This window comes from Thermobia domestica, chromosome 9 (assembly GCF_964235325.1).
Source record: "Thermobia domestica chromosome 9, izTheDome1.hap1.1, whole genome shotgun sequence".
Classification (NCBI taxonomy): Eukaryota; Metazoa; Arthropoda; class Insecta; order Zygentoma; family Lepismatidae; genus Thermobia; species Thermobia domestica.
In genome coordinates, this window is record NC_137462.1 from 29,685,325 (window position 1) to 29,700,843 (window position 15,519).

Consider the following 15,519-nt stretch of genomic DNA (forward strand, 5'->3'; position numbering starts at 1 on the left):
TAGGCTCATTGATTTCTTTATTTTTTTTTAACGAGTATATATGAAATGATCATGTTTATATGTTATTCTCTCGTGACCATGATATGTGTACTGTTCAATAAATAAATTTTGCTAACAATTTGACAGCTTTAAATTAATACCTAAGAGGGATGTAAGTACCATCTTGAGAAACCTAGCGATGGCACTGCTTTATCTAATTAGAAACTGAGGTTAAATTTAATGAATTTTCTTATTAGGTAGATAGATTGAGTGAAGTTGTGAGGAAGATCTGAAAAGATAGAGGATAAATGAAACTGACACGAACACGATCGTACCCTGTTGAAAGGGCAGAGTCGATAACCTCGTCAAGACAAATGACAACTTGAGGGAAAGACAAGTGAAAGCACGGGATAAAGTGGAAGAGGCAGCCGCACAGGGGATTGTGGGAAGGAAAATATGGAGGCACTTAATCAGCATCTACATCCAACTGGGACTCTGGAATGGATCAAGAATAAGGGTATCGCTTTTCCTAACGTTCAGTTTAGGGTTCTCACTTTCTTTCGTGCTTGTTTCGTTAGTATTATGGGCGCTTCGGTTAAAATATGTATGTAAATCTCTTAAGTTTGTTAGCACAGCTGTTAACATTCAGCGATTATACCACCGATACTTCCTCTGGTGGAGAAGGTGGGGTGTTTCCCTGACATCTTCCACATTGTGAGAGGTATTCGATCAACAGTTTTGTTCTTATATTTTCGTAAGAACAAGCAAAGGACAATCTAGCTATTGTGAAAAACTGTTGGACAGATTTATTCTTATTTCTTCGTACAAACAAAAGACAATCCTGTTGTGAAATATTCTCAAAAGACAGTTTCATTTTTATCTATTTATATAAATAAAACACAATCTTATTATTGCGAAAAATTATCATGCAGCTTTAATCTTATTTCTTTATGCAAACAGTCAAAGAACAATCCCATTATTCTGAAAAATTATCAAGAAACGGTTTTATTCGTATCTCTTTATACAAAAAAAAAGAACAATCCTGCTGTTATGAAAAATTATCAAGCAGCTTTAATCTTATTTCTTTATGCAAACAGTCAAAGAACAATTCTGTTATTCTGAAAAATTATCAAGCAACGGTTTTATTCTTATCTCTTTATACAAGTAAACAAAGAATAATCCTGCTGTTTTGAAAAAATTATCAAGCAGCTTTAATCTTATTTTTTTATGCAAACTGTCAAAGAACAATTCTATTATTCTGAAAAAATATCAAGCAATGGTTTATTCTTATCTCTTTATACAAATAAACAAAGAACAATCCTCCTGTTATGAAAAATTATCAAGCAGCTTTAATCTTATTTCTTTATGCAAACAGTCAAAGAACAATTCTGTTATTCTGAAAAATTATCAAGCAACGGTTTTATTCTTATCTCTTTATACAAGTAAACAAAGAACAATCCTGCTGTTTTGAAAAAATTATCAAGCAGCTTTAATCTTATTTTTTTATGCAAACTGTCAAAGAACAATTCTATTATTCTGAAAAAATATCAAGCAATGGTTTATTCTTATCTCTTTATACAAATAAACAAAGAACAATCATCCTGTTATGAAAAATTATCAAGCAGCTTTAATCTTATTTCTTTATGCAAACAGTCAAAGAACAATTCTGTTATTCTGAAAAATTATCAAGAAACGGTTTTATTCTTATCTCTCTATACAAGTAAACAAAGAATAATCCTGCTGTTTTGAAAAAAAATATCAAGCAGCTTTAATCTTATTTCTTTATGCAAACAGTCAAAGAACAATCCTATTATTCTGAAAAAATATCAAGCAATGGTTTATTCTTATCTCTTTATACAAATAAACAAAGAACAATCCTCCTGTTATGAAAAATTATCAAGCAGCTTTAATCTTATTTCTTTATGCAAACAGTCAAAGAACAATTCTGTTATTCTGAAAAAATATCAAGAAACGGTTTTATTCGTATCTCTTTATACAAAAAAAAAAAAAAAAGAACAATCCTGCTGTTATGAAAAATTATCAAGCAGCTTTAATCTTATTTCTTTATGCAAACAGTCAAAGAACAATTCTGTTATTCTGAAAAATTATCAAGAAACGGTTTTATTCGTATCTCTTTATACAAAAAAAAAAGAACAATCCTGCTGTTATGAAAAATTATCAAGCAGCTTGAATCTTATTTCTTTATGCAAACAGTCAAAGAACAATTCTGTTATTCTGAAAAATTATCAAGCAACGGTTTTATTCTTATCTCTTTATACAAATAAACAAAGAACAATCCTCCTGTTATGAAAAATTATCAAGCAGCTTTAATCTTATTTCTTTATGCAAACAGTCAAAGAACAATTCTGTTATTCTGAAAAATTATCAAGAAACGGTTTTATTCGTATCTCTTTATACAAAAAAAAAAAAAAAAAGAACAATCCTGCTGTTATGAAAAATTATCAAGCAGCTTGAATCTTATTTCTTTATGCAAACAGTCAAAGAACAATTCTGTTATTCTGAAAAATTATCAAGCAACGGTTTTATTCTTATCTCTTTATACAAGTAAACAAGAACAATCCTGCTGTTTTGAAAAAATTATCAAGCAGCTTTAATCTTATTTTTTTATGCAAACTGTCAAAGAACAATTCTATTATTCTGAAAAAATATCAAGCAATGGTTTATTCTTATCTCTTTATACAAATAAACAAAGAACAATCCTCCTGTTATGAAAAATTATCAAGCAGCTTTAATCTTATTTCTTTATGCAAACAGTCAAAGAACAATTCTGTTATTCTGAAAAATTATCAAGAAACGGTTTTATTCTTATCTCTTTATACAAGTAAACAAAGAATAATCCTGCTGTTTTGAAAAATTATCAAGCAGCTTTAATCTTATTTCTTTATGCAAACAGTCAAAGAACAATCCTATTATTCTGAAAAAAATATCAAGCTATGGTTTTATTCTTATCTGTTTATACAAATAAACAAAGGGCAATCTTGCTGTTAAAAATTATCAAGCAACAACTTAGTCATGAAAATTTAGGGAAAACATACCAGAATTTCAATACGAACCCTCAATTAGGAAAAAGAAATCTTATTTTTCCCCTCCACTAATGCACCTGGTGAACTCACTATAACATCCTAGTAGTAATACTAGAGGATGTTGAAAACAAGGGTAATTAATAGGTAGAGCAATCAGATATAAAGGATTGTTTGTACTTTACTGCAGCACTAAAGGTAATTAGGTGAAATATACAATCAACTGGTTTGCGCACGCTGTGCTTAATGATTAATACCATTTATAAGCAGAAGTCGAGTTTGTTGTTACTAGGAAACAAGTACCACTAACACGAAATCTTTGTAGTTCAGTTGAGCACGTAATGCAACCATTTTGTATCAACAGTTGCTATTGTTTCTGGTCGATTTAATACAAGGTGTTAAAAAACTATGCCGGCAAACTATAAGAGGTGATTGTTTACATGAAAATAAGAAAAAAAATCATATGGGCATGTGAAGAAAACTGCATAGTTTCACATCAAGAGCTGGCCAAAGCGGCGTGAAAAAATATATCCCACCGTGCGCTATTTCAAATATGAGGAACCACGGAGCTGGCAGTTCCTAACACTGCTGAATTTCTTTCGACGCATAACATGTTTGCTGTCAAGACTTACTTTTTGGGCTACTTTAGACCCTTCTTTTGCTGCTGTCAAGGTTTACTTTTTGGCCTACTCTAGACCCTCTTTTTGCTGCTGTCAAGGCTTACTTTTTGGCGTACTTTAGACCCTCCTTTTGCAGCTGTCAAGGCTTAATTTTTGGCCTACTTTAGACCTTCCTTTTACTGCTGTCAAGGCTTACTTTTTGGCCTACTTTAGACTCTCCTTTTGCTGCTGTCAAGGCTTACTTTTTGGTCTACTTTAGACCCTCCTTTTGCAGCTGTCAAGGCTTAGTTTTTGGCCTACTTTAGACTCTGCTTTTACTGCTGTGAAGGTTTACTTTTTGTCTATTTTGAACCATTCACTTATTGCTGTCAAAGCTTACTTTTTTTTGTGCCTATTTTGGACCCTACTTTTACTGCTGTCAAGGCTTACTTTTTTTTGCCTACTTTGAACCCTCCTTTTACCGCTGTCAAGGCTTAATTTTTGCCTATTTTCGACCCATCTTTAAGTTCATATATATGTGTGAATTATGTTGGGAACATGTATGGGTATTATGCCCTAAGAGGAATCCTTGGCTCACCATTGCATTGTTTCTTATTTTGACATGAGGAATCACCTCGTAAATTTTGTCGGTGTAGTTGATTAACACCTTGTGTATCGGTTAACAAGACCATCCTTAGGTGACTTATTACATTTCATAAATGAGAAAAGTTCAAGTGATTCTGTACGGCCTAACATGGAAACTCCCGTACGATGCAAATTTGTGTGATTTTTTGGGAACCGCGCCAGCATGTGTTTGTAAAATTCGGTGATATATATATATATATATATATATATATATATATATATATATATATATATATATATATATATATATATATATATATATATATATATATATATATGCGCCTTAGAGTTGAGCCACACAGACTTTCTATTAATTCTATTTGTAAATGAGCTGACACTTTCTCAACGTTGGGGTAACCGCGAAATAATGAAATGAAATCTTTCAGTTTAACGTCCCACGATTATGCCCGTTAACTTAAGAAAGATGATTATTAAGGTGAGTGTTGGTGGAATAATTGGTGGAATGAGAATGTGGGAGGAAACTGGACAACTCCGAGAAAACCCACGGACACGATGTTGTCCACCACAAACTTACTTTGCCGGAGATCGAACCAGGAACCCCATACACCAGAAGTAAAAGTTCTACCACTGAGTCACCGTGTACCCGCGCAAAGTAATGACTAAAGGGACGCAAGTTTGACATCTTTGGATTGACTATTGTTGCAGTGTAAAATTTTAATCTCTCGCTAACCGCTTGTTTTAATGAAAGTAATATGATGCGAGATAGCCATCACGTATGTTCAAAAGTTCATGCCAATCGATTCAGCCTTTCCGTCTCCATTAGATCACAAACGAGGCCAGAGGTGGCTCAGTGGTAGAGCATTCACTTCTAGTACATGGGGTCTTTGGTTGAATTCCAGCTCGCGCCAAGTGAGCTTAGTGGTGGACAAACACCATATGCATGGCTTTTCTCGGGGTTCTCCCGTTTCCTCTCACTTTCTTCATTCCGCCGTTTCATTCATTTCTCATCATCGCCGTCTCCTTTAAAAGCCTAGCCGCCCTAATTGTGGAACGTTAAAGATTTAATTTCGTTTAATTTTAGATCACAAACAAAATTATTTTCATTTTAATTAATTGAGAAGGTTTGTTTCATTCATTAATCCTATTGTTTAACAGTAATTCTCCATCCAATGCTCTTACGAACTTCTTAATTCTTTCTTTGTTTTGAAACACCTAAAAGAGAAAACATTTGCCTTTTGTGTATAGAAACAGGTCTATGTATATAATATACTCTACATGAAAAAAATGTATAACATTCATACGTAAAGAAACAGATAATATTTCTGATGGAATTGATTTTAGTATGTCTTTGTGATTCGTAGTTCATTTTATATATATATATCGAGTGTCTATATGCGAATGGGTGAAGATGTGTTTGTTATGTCTTATGAATAAAACATATCTCGGCTACGCTGGGTTTGCTTTGTGAAGTTTCGTGGACTTGAGGTCAGATGATGCTCACGAGAGAAGATGAAAACATCAAAAGACAGCGGAAAACAGGGTTAGAATAAAAAAAAATAAATAAAAAGAACTGAAGCATCGAATTTTTCTGTTCTTATTTTTCTTTTATTTCTTTGTCTTTTTTTTTTCAAGTCTGCTTCTTCTGAAACATTGAAATTCTGTTGTTGTTCTTCTTTGTGAGATACGTGTGCTATAAGATGTTAGAAAGTAATCTGAGGACTTACGAACTTTTAATTTTCAAATACAATTTTCATTTGCGTTTATGAAAAATACGTAGTGTAAATAAAAGGACGATATTGTATCAATTATGTACAGCTAAACAGAATAATGTAATAAGTAAAGAGAGCCAAAGTATGAAAAAAGAAAAATAAAGAAAAAAAGAAAATCAAAAGCCCGAAATATCAAAAAAGTATGAAATCATAAGAATATACTTTCTGAAAGATGAGCTTTATATGCATTGTAAAATTCTGCTAAAGCAGGTACAAGGTAAAGCAAGTACACACAGGAATAATTTCCGCCCATAACCAGTTTTATTATAAAAACTCTTTCTAATATAAACCAGCATAATACAATTCCATTATATAGGTACAAAATTCACTAATAATTAGGATAAGGCCCAGGACGCCGAGGCAACTTCTCACAAAGTTCTGCTTCAAGTTGAATTAAGTGAGATAGGATTCTCAATGCTACACTGCAAGAAAAGAGAATTTGGAGCCCCGCAGAGCCCCACAGCAAGCTAGGCGGGTAAAGGAGAACCACGAAGTTTCATAGCAAGCTGGATGGTTTGTGGTTGGGAATCTCTCAAAGCTCCACTGCAAGCTAAGAGAGGGGTTAAATTCCCAACAGAGCTCCGCTCCAACCTACATGGCCAGAAGACGTCAGAGCTCCACTGCAAGCTAAGAGAGGGGTTAAGTTCCCAACAGAGCTTCGCTGCAAGCCAAATGGGCAGGAGACCTCAGGGCTCCACTGCAAGCTAAGAGAGGGGTTAAGTTCTCAACAGAGCTCCGCTGCAAGTGGAATGGGAAAAGAAACATAGAACTCCACTGAAAGCTAAGAGAGGGTTTAAGTTCCCAACAGAGCTCCGCTCCAACCTACATGGCCAGGAGACCTCAGAGCTCCACTGCAAGCTAAGAGAGAGGTTAAGTTCCCAACAGAGCTTCGCTGCAAGCCAAATGGGCAGGAGACCTCAGGGCTCCACTGCAAGCTAAGAGAGGGGTTAAGTTCCCAACAGAGCTCCGCTGCAAATTGAATGGGAAAAGAAACATAGAACTCTACTGGAAGCTAAGAGGTTTGGATTAGTTTAAGGTTCTTTCAGAGCTCCATTGCAAGCTAAGAGAGGGGTTAAGTTCCCAAGAGAGCTCCCCTGCAAGTTGAATGGGAAAAGAAACCTCAGAACTTCACCGCAAGCTAAGAGAGGGTTTAAGTTCCCAACAGAGTTCCGCTGCAAGCCAAATGGGCAGGAGACCTCAGAGCTCCACTGCAAGCTAAGAGGTTTGGATTAGGGTAAGGTTCTTTCAGAGCTCCATTGCAAGCTAAGAGAGGGGTTAAGTTCCCAACAGAGCTCCGCTGCAAGTTGAGTGGGAAAAGAAACATAGAACTCTACTGGAAGCTAAGAGATTTGGATTAGTTTAAGGTTCTTTTAGAGCTCCATTGCAAGCTAACAGAGGGGATAAGTTCCCAACAGAGCTCCCCTGCAAGTTGAGTGGGAAAAGAAACTTCAGAGCTCCAGTGGAAGGTAAGAGGCTTTGATAAGGGGCCCAGAACTGCACTGCAAGCTAAGGGAGGGAGTTTCGCTAGCCGAAACTGATACCAGTTGTGATGATCCTCGCAATTCTATAGCTGCTCCTGTGTAGCGGTGGCGCTGGTGTTCCTCTTCCTTCACGTGATTAGTGGTGGCATTGATTCCTGTCATCTGCTTCTCATAATAGCTTGTACATGGTTTTCATAAAGTCTGGACGGATTTAATTTGCTTATAATTTTCATAAAAATGCTCATAATGAAATCAAATAAAGTGCAAACGGTAGCGGAAGGATTAAACTTTTAGTTGGCAACACTGTTAGATAAGCGGCAACTATGAACACGTTGAGAGAGGGAGTGGGAGGGCAAGGGTCAGTTTCTTACCAAATTCCATCCATTGTTGTTTTCATTGTTGTTTCAATGTTGACTGTTAAAGGTAAGTTGTAAGCTGTATTGGTGTGTGTGTCTTTTAAAGAAATAAATAAATGAAAACTCCTCTGAGAAGACTATTTTTTTTACTGTATCAAAGATGGCGTCGGTGAAAGAGAAAGCGCAATGTGTTCTGTGGTACGCAGAGCTAAAATCACCAATTCTGGTGTGTCGAAAGTTCACTAAAGAGTTCAAAAAGCCGGCACCGACTGAGAGTGCAATCCGAAAGTGGCATGCTAAGTTCTTGGAGACAGAAAGCGTCCTGGACCGTCCTCAAAGTGGGAGGCCGCCAACATCGCCTGCAACAGTCAGCAGGGTAAGGGAAAGCATCATCAACAGCCCACAGAAGTCGATTCCTAGACGGTCCATGGAACTTGGAATTCCACAGACAACCGTGTTTAAGATAGCCAAGAGGACGATCAAGGCCAAAGGTTACAAAATCAAGATAGTCCAGGATCTGTATGATGAAGATTTGGACATCCGGTTCAACTTCTGTGATGCCATGCTCAAGCAGTTGGAACATGGCGACGTTCTCCTTTCAGCCATCATGTTCTCAGATGAGGCAACCTTCCATGTCTCCGGGAATGTTAACCGACACAACTGTCGCGTTTGGGGCACGGAAAACCCAAAGGAATTTGAGACACATGAGAGAGATAGCCCTAAAGTGAACGTTTGGTGCGCTGTGTCCTATGATCATCTGATTGGACCGTTCTTTTTTGAAGAGGAGACCGTGAATGGAGATTCGTACCTGGATATGTTGCAGAAATACCTCATTCCGGAACTGGAGGCACGTGGAATCCAGAACGACATCGTGTTCCAACAGGACGGGGCACCCCCTCACTATGCAATCAAGGTGAGACAGTTCCTTGACGAGAAATTCCCTAACCGATGGATTGGCCGCGGTGGCCCGACCGCTTGGCCGCCAAGATCACCCAACCTTACCCCCTGCGACTTCTGGCTTTGGGGTCATGTGAAAACGGAAGTTTATGCAAAGAAGCCAAGTGATTTAGAGAACTTAAAGGACAAAATCAGGGCGTCTGTGGCTGGCATTTCGGATCAAACACGGCGGAACACTGTGAGTGGATTCCAGCGCCGCCTACGCGAATGTGTGGACGTAAATGGCGCCCAGTTGGAGGTGTGGCGGTGAATGAACTGAGCTGGTGCAGATTACAGGTAAAAATTGAATCCTTCCGCTACCGTTTGCACTTTATTTAATTTCAATATGAGCATTTTTATGTAAATTATAAGCGAATTAAATCCGTCCATACTTTACGAAAACCCTGTAGTAAATGCACGGCGTGTTGTTTATAAATAAAAGCACATGTTGATTGTTTATAAATACAACCATGTGTGGGATATTACAATATGCATCACTTTATATTTGTGTTACGCATTCATTAGCTTCTTAAAAACATCACGTGTAGCTTTACATCATTATTTATATCTATATATGTACTATTATATAAAAGAGAATAACTGATTTACTGATCGTCAACCACGGCCCAGGCGACAGAAGCGTTAAAGTGGGATAATACACTTCTTTCGTCACAACGAGAAGAGATAAAGGATTTTTAGAAGTACTCATCCTAAGGAGGTAAGAGTTTGTTTAAATTTTCCGTGAAGAATTTAGTATCTCACGAAAGGAAATCTTTAAGTTTTACGTCCCATGGTTATGCTGTCTAAGCTAAAGGAGACAGTGATGATAGAAACAAATAAAAATGATGGAACGCATAAAGTGGAAGGAAACAGAAGAACTCCGAGAAAATCCTCGAACACAGCGTTCGTCCAGCACAAAGTTCATTTGGGGCGAGCTGGGATCGAACTAGAGACACCACACACCAGAGGTGAACGCTTTACCACTGAGCAATTTAGTATGTCACAAATCCAGAGAGATAGCGAGAGGAAAATCGGCATATAAGATCTTTATTTAAAAATAAGGGAATATATATTTTAGTGGTTTCGAAAATTCTGCTCCTAAGAACATAAATTGAGGAAAATTTTTACAATACTCAAATTTCCCATTTTTGTTCAGATGTGAGGATTCGCTTGAAGTGTCGTCGTTGTGGAATTCGGTGTTTAAACTTTAAAGTTGAGAAATAAGGAAGTTCACGTTTCAGCGTTTTAAAAATTTCACTCCTAAATGGAAACCTGTAGATCGTTTCTATAACACAGTGTATCCATAGAAATGCTATGATATTTTAAAGTGGTATTGTGTCGCTTTGGATAATCGTATTTAATTGAAATCGGTCACACTTGAAAGAAAACGTCAAATATTTTTGTGCATGTCAACAATGGACAACATTGTCCATAATGTATGGGATCAAACAGAAAAAGTGCATTCACTCATGTTTACTTTGTGATTAGTCGATATGGGTTCATTGTTGGATATTTAGCAGGAAGTTGCTGTTTCTGCTGGAGGTCACTTGAGAAGCTTGTAATGTGTTAACCTAAATTTATTTCTTTTCGTTGTGTTGTGTTGTAATTAGAGAATAAGTTTTAAAGAGTAATGGCGACCCCACAAGGACGAAGTTGGTGTGTTTTCGAATACCACATCGCGCAGAGTCAAAGCACAATTGGTAGAAGAAGGCAATGATTTTATTTTCCAACAAGATAGAGCACCTTCTCGCTGACATTTACATGTTCGGCAGCATCTGAATGACCGTCTTCCAGGAAGATGGATTTGGCGTACCGGAAATGTTGATAATGTCTTTTACAAGTGGCCGCCGAGGTCGCCTGACTTAAAGGTCTGTGATTTCTTTTTATGGGGTTACGTAAAGGATTGTGTCTATGTACCCCCATTGCCTCAAAACCTGGAAGAAGTGCAAGTTCGTATCAGTGCTGTCATCCAGTTCATTTCATCAGATATGGCGTGAATCTAAAAATCATCTTGAAGTCTGCATCGTCACTGGTGGGGCCCACATTCATTGTGAATGAAGTATAGTAAAAATATTTGAGTTTCTCTTTCAGTGTTACCAATTACATTTAAATACGATAATCCAAAATAACGTAATATCATTTTAAAATATGATTTTAAAGTATTTTTAAGGACATGGTGTATTAAAATTTTCCCAACGTTGTTCACTAAGCAGGGAATGTCGATAATTCGGTTAAGTTAGAGATGTAAAATGCGGTATATAAAGAAGCGCACTCATGGGGAGTCCATCAAGTCCGGAAACCCTCCTAAAAAAATAAATAAATAAATAAATAAATAAAAACACTTTCTAACACAACATTCGTTTGTGCAATTTGTTAATAAAACTATATTTGTTTAATAGAGAAATGATTGATGTGGCATTCAAATTTGACCTTCAATTCATCTGTACTCTTTCTCCTGTAAAAACAATCTAGTTTTATCATTTTTTAAAGAAAATATAGGTGGAAGTATTTTACAATTACTTATCTTTTTAGGCGCAGAATAAATCTCATTCAATATTACATATTATTGGACCCCTCTTAACAAACATTTTTGGATACGTGCCTGATATACTCTTAATTAAAAATGAACATTTTCGATTCACATGTTCACAAAAGAGAATAAGCGTTCAGATGTTCCAGCATTTTCGAAAATATTGCTTCTAAGTGGAAAGGGGAAAAATTTGCATAACATTTTAATTTTGATTTATTCATAAAGTGCTCAGTGTGAGGATTCGCTTACGTTACAATTGTGAAATCCGGTACGCTATCCGTTAAAAATGACTGTGCATGTTTTTGCCCTTTTCGATCCTTCTGCTTCTGATAGGGAAAGGGGGATGTTTTCAATTTACAAAGAACAAGCATTCTTCTTTGGTTTCAATAATAAAAGCTTACATTTAATAACCAGTGTTGTTAATATATACTATACCTTTTTTAAAAAGGATGTAGTAACATATACTGTTAACGGAAACTTTGAGTGCCATTCTTGCAACGCTCAATTGATTGAAAAAAAAATTCGGAAATCAATATTGAAACCGGAAGTACTAGTAAATTTCAACCTCTTGCAGTTTTGGTAGTTTTGCAAGTGGTGATAGTATGTTCTCTTGATTCGTTGAACCGATTACATAAGAACGCTTGCTGCTATCTATTACTGCTTGTGTTTTATAGTGATAAACATAGAAACCGGAAGTGGTTAATTTCTACCACTTGCGGCTCTAATAGATGGTCAGCGGAAGAGATGGAACGTATCTTTGGAACGCTGAATTGATTCCAAGAAAATGCTTCTCGATATCATTTATAGTTTTTGCTCTATGGAAATCAGTATTGGAAATCGGAAATATTAATAAACTTCAGAAACTTCCTGGTTTAGTGCAGTGTTGCATATGTTGATGGTATGTTCTCTTGAGATGCTGAACAGATTGGAAGAAACCGATTGTCGCTATTATTTTTGTTCTATGGCGATAAACATTGTAATCGAAAATGATTGATTTCTACCACTTTCGGTTTCAGTAGAGAGTTGACCCAGGATATGAAACCTATACGTGGAAGGCTAAATCGATCTCTTTTATCGTTTTTTGCTCTATCTTAATCAGTATTGAAACCGGAAGTAGTAATAATTTTGAACCACTTCCGGTTTCGGCGGTGGTGGCGACGTATTTCCTTGAGACACTGAATCGATTGCAAAAAAAAAAAAAAAATCTTGTCGCTGTCTATTACCGTGTTTGTTCTACAGCGAAAGATGTTCGAACCGGAAATTGCTAATTTCAACCAATTCCGGTTTGAATAATAAGTTAAATGAGGGGATGGAACCTATTCTTGGAAGCAGGGATGACGTGGGTCAATGAAAATTGACCATGACACACTGACCCACCATCCACTGGACACACGTCCTACCATGGCCCATCAAAATCCGTGAATTTGAAAGTCTCAAATCAAGGTAAAGTAGGCTAACGTGAAGGAAAAAAAGTGTAAAATTCGAGTGTGTCTAGAAAGTCAAGTAGTAAGTAATATTGCTATTATTACAATTACAAATATCAATACTGAAAAGTGCCTGAAGAAGTTCTTTTTTCATTTAAATATTCTCATGTAAACTAAGTAAATAGGAACAGATGACAAAGGAAAAAAAATGGAGGCCTTCGAAGTAAAATGTAGACAAATTCAGTAGTGTTCAGATGCTGTCTACAATCCACTGAGCACAATGGGTCAGTGAATCATAGTGGATCGGTTTGGTCAGATGGAGTCATGGTGGGTTGTGGGTCGCAGCGAGTCACGTCATGTTAACCCACTGACTCTTTCACAAATCTTGACCCATGATCCACTGACCCACTCCTTTCCTGCTTGGAATATTGAATCCATTGCAAATATCCACTTCTTAATTATACAGGCTGTTTCAAACAACACCGACGTTTGGAAGGTGATTCCTGATACCAAGATAAGACATATACAGGGTTTTCATAAAGTCTGGACGGATTTAATTTGCTTATAATTTTCATAAAAATGCTCATAATGAAATCAAATAAAGTGCAAACGGTAGCGGAAGGATTAAATTTTTAGTTGGCAACACTGTTAGATAAGCGGCAACTCTGAGCACGTTGAGAGAGGGAGAGGGAGGGCAAGGGTAAGTTTCTTACCAAATTCAATCCATTGTTGTTTTCATTGTTGTTTCAATGTTGACTGTTAAAAGTAAGTTGTAAGCTGAAAGTGGCATGCTAAGTTCTTGGAGACAGGAAGCGTCCTGGACCGTCCTCGAAGTGGGAGGCCGCCAACATCGCCTGCAACAGTGAGCAGGGTAAGGGAAAGCATCATCAACAGCCCACGCCTACGCGAATGTGTGGACGTAAATGGCGCCCAGTTGGAGGTGTGGCGGTGAATGAACTGAGCTGGTGCAGATTACAGGTAAAAATTTAATCCTTCCGCTATCGTTTGCACTTTATTTGATTTCAATATGACCATTTTTGTGTAAATTAGCGAATTAAGTCCGTCCATACTTTATGAAAACCCTGTATATATATATATATATATATATATATATATATATATATATATATATATATATATATATATATAACCCTTTCTTTCGGAGTTACAGGCTGCAGAAAATATGAAAATATGAACTTTAAAGGTTCATAGCTCCAAAACTATAGGATCTACCGTAGTCGAGTCAAGACTTCACATAGGAACTAACATGTGGCCTATCCAAAAATCCATGTTTCAGAATCCTGCAGTACTCACACAACATTCTTTATAGAGGGAGTTTGACTATGGGCAAATTATTTGAAGCACTCACCAACTACCTCAATAAAAATTGTTGCGAAAGTACCACAGGATTCTGGAACATGGATATTTGGATAGGGCACATGCTAGTTCGTAAGTGAAGTCTTGACCCGACTACGGTAGGTCCCATAGTTTTGGAGCTATGGACCTTTAAAGTTCATATTTTCATGTTTTCGGCAGCTTCTAACTCCGAAAGGAAGCATTTGTGCACCCAAGTTGGTCTATACTTTTTGTCTTATCTTGGTGTCAGGAATCTCCTCCTAAACGTTGTCGGTGTTGTTTTGAAACACCCTGTATATATATATATATATATATATATATATATATATATATATATATATATATATATATATATATATATATATATATATATATATATATATATATATCTTACTGCTTTTGCTCTGATACCTGCCAACAGACGGACAAACAGAGGATAGTTTAATAATAATAATAATAATAATAATAATAATAATAATAATAATAATAATAATAATAATAAAGTTTAATAGAAATTCACATATTCTTTAATTATTTAAATGGAATTTACATTTGCAAATAAAACAATAAATTGAAGAATCTACTTAATTTAATAAAGTGAAACTTCAGTAACTCTATTTTCCGCCTTGTTCAAGTGCTTGATCAAAGACATCCTGGAATAGTTTTTGTTGTTTTATAGCCGTTCCACTTCATAAGTTGCCTTGAAGTTTCGCCAAAGCATTTCCAGGAAAATATTTGCAATAATTACATTGCATATGTAAAGTTACAAAGTATTATATATTGTAATGACCCCAAAAGGTTACACAATAAGCACAACCGAGATAACCTCAAGTATTACGTAACTAATTGTCTATTTTTCCTTTATAAACAAAAATATTGTATTTATGATCAAAAACATACTGTGATGTTCATAGAAAATAGCTGTTGTACCCGAGCCTTCGGCTCGCTGTACTTTGTAAGTTAAAATCTTGCTTGATTCTAATTTGTGGGGCGCGGTGATTCAGTGTTAGAGCGTTAACTTATGGCACATGGAGTCCTTGATTCGATCTCAGCTCGCGCCAAGTGAACAAAGAACGTGTGTCTGGGTTTTCTCGGGGTTCTCCCGTTTCCTCCCCTTTCTTCATTCCACCGTTTGATTCATTTTTCATCGTTACCGTCTCCTTTAGCCTTGCCGGCACAAGCGTGGGATGTAAAACTTAAAGATAAAATCTCTAGTTTATTTATATATAACTTTTATTGGGATCAAGCAGTGACACTTAATGTATTGTTACTATGTCCGTCCGTCCGTTACTTCGCACGATAACTCTTAAATGGATGCGAACCTTCTAGTGATGGACGATAGATAAATAACCATAAATACTGTTATTAATGAGTTGAAGATTTCCATTGGCTCAGTGCCCACTATCTTGCATGATCACCTGCGCCTATCTAAAGTGTCCGCA

General features: G+C 36.3%; 2 protein-coding genes across 2 annotated transcripts in view; one reads left to right on the forward strand and one right to left on the reverse strand.

Annotated features, from left to right (window-relative positions):
- Nucleotides 1-15,519, reverse strand: part of LOC145694515 (uncharacterized) — a 417,192-nt gene that overhangs the window by 256,510 nt on the left and 145,163 nt on the right. The gene's annotated exons all lie outside the window — the stretch shown is intronic.
- Nucleotides 9,465-15,519, forward strand: part of LOC145694516 (uncharacterized) — a 452,605-nt gene continuing 446,550 nt past the window's right edge. The window contains exon 1 of the mRNA XM_081770828.1: nt 9,465-9,485. The gene's annotated coding sequence lies outside the window, so the exon portion shown is untranslated. The remainder of the gene's footprint in view (nt 9,486-15,519) is intronic.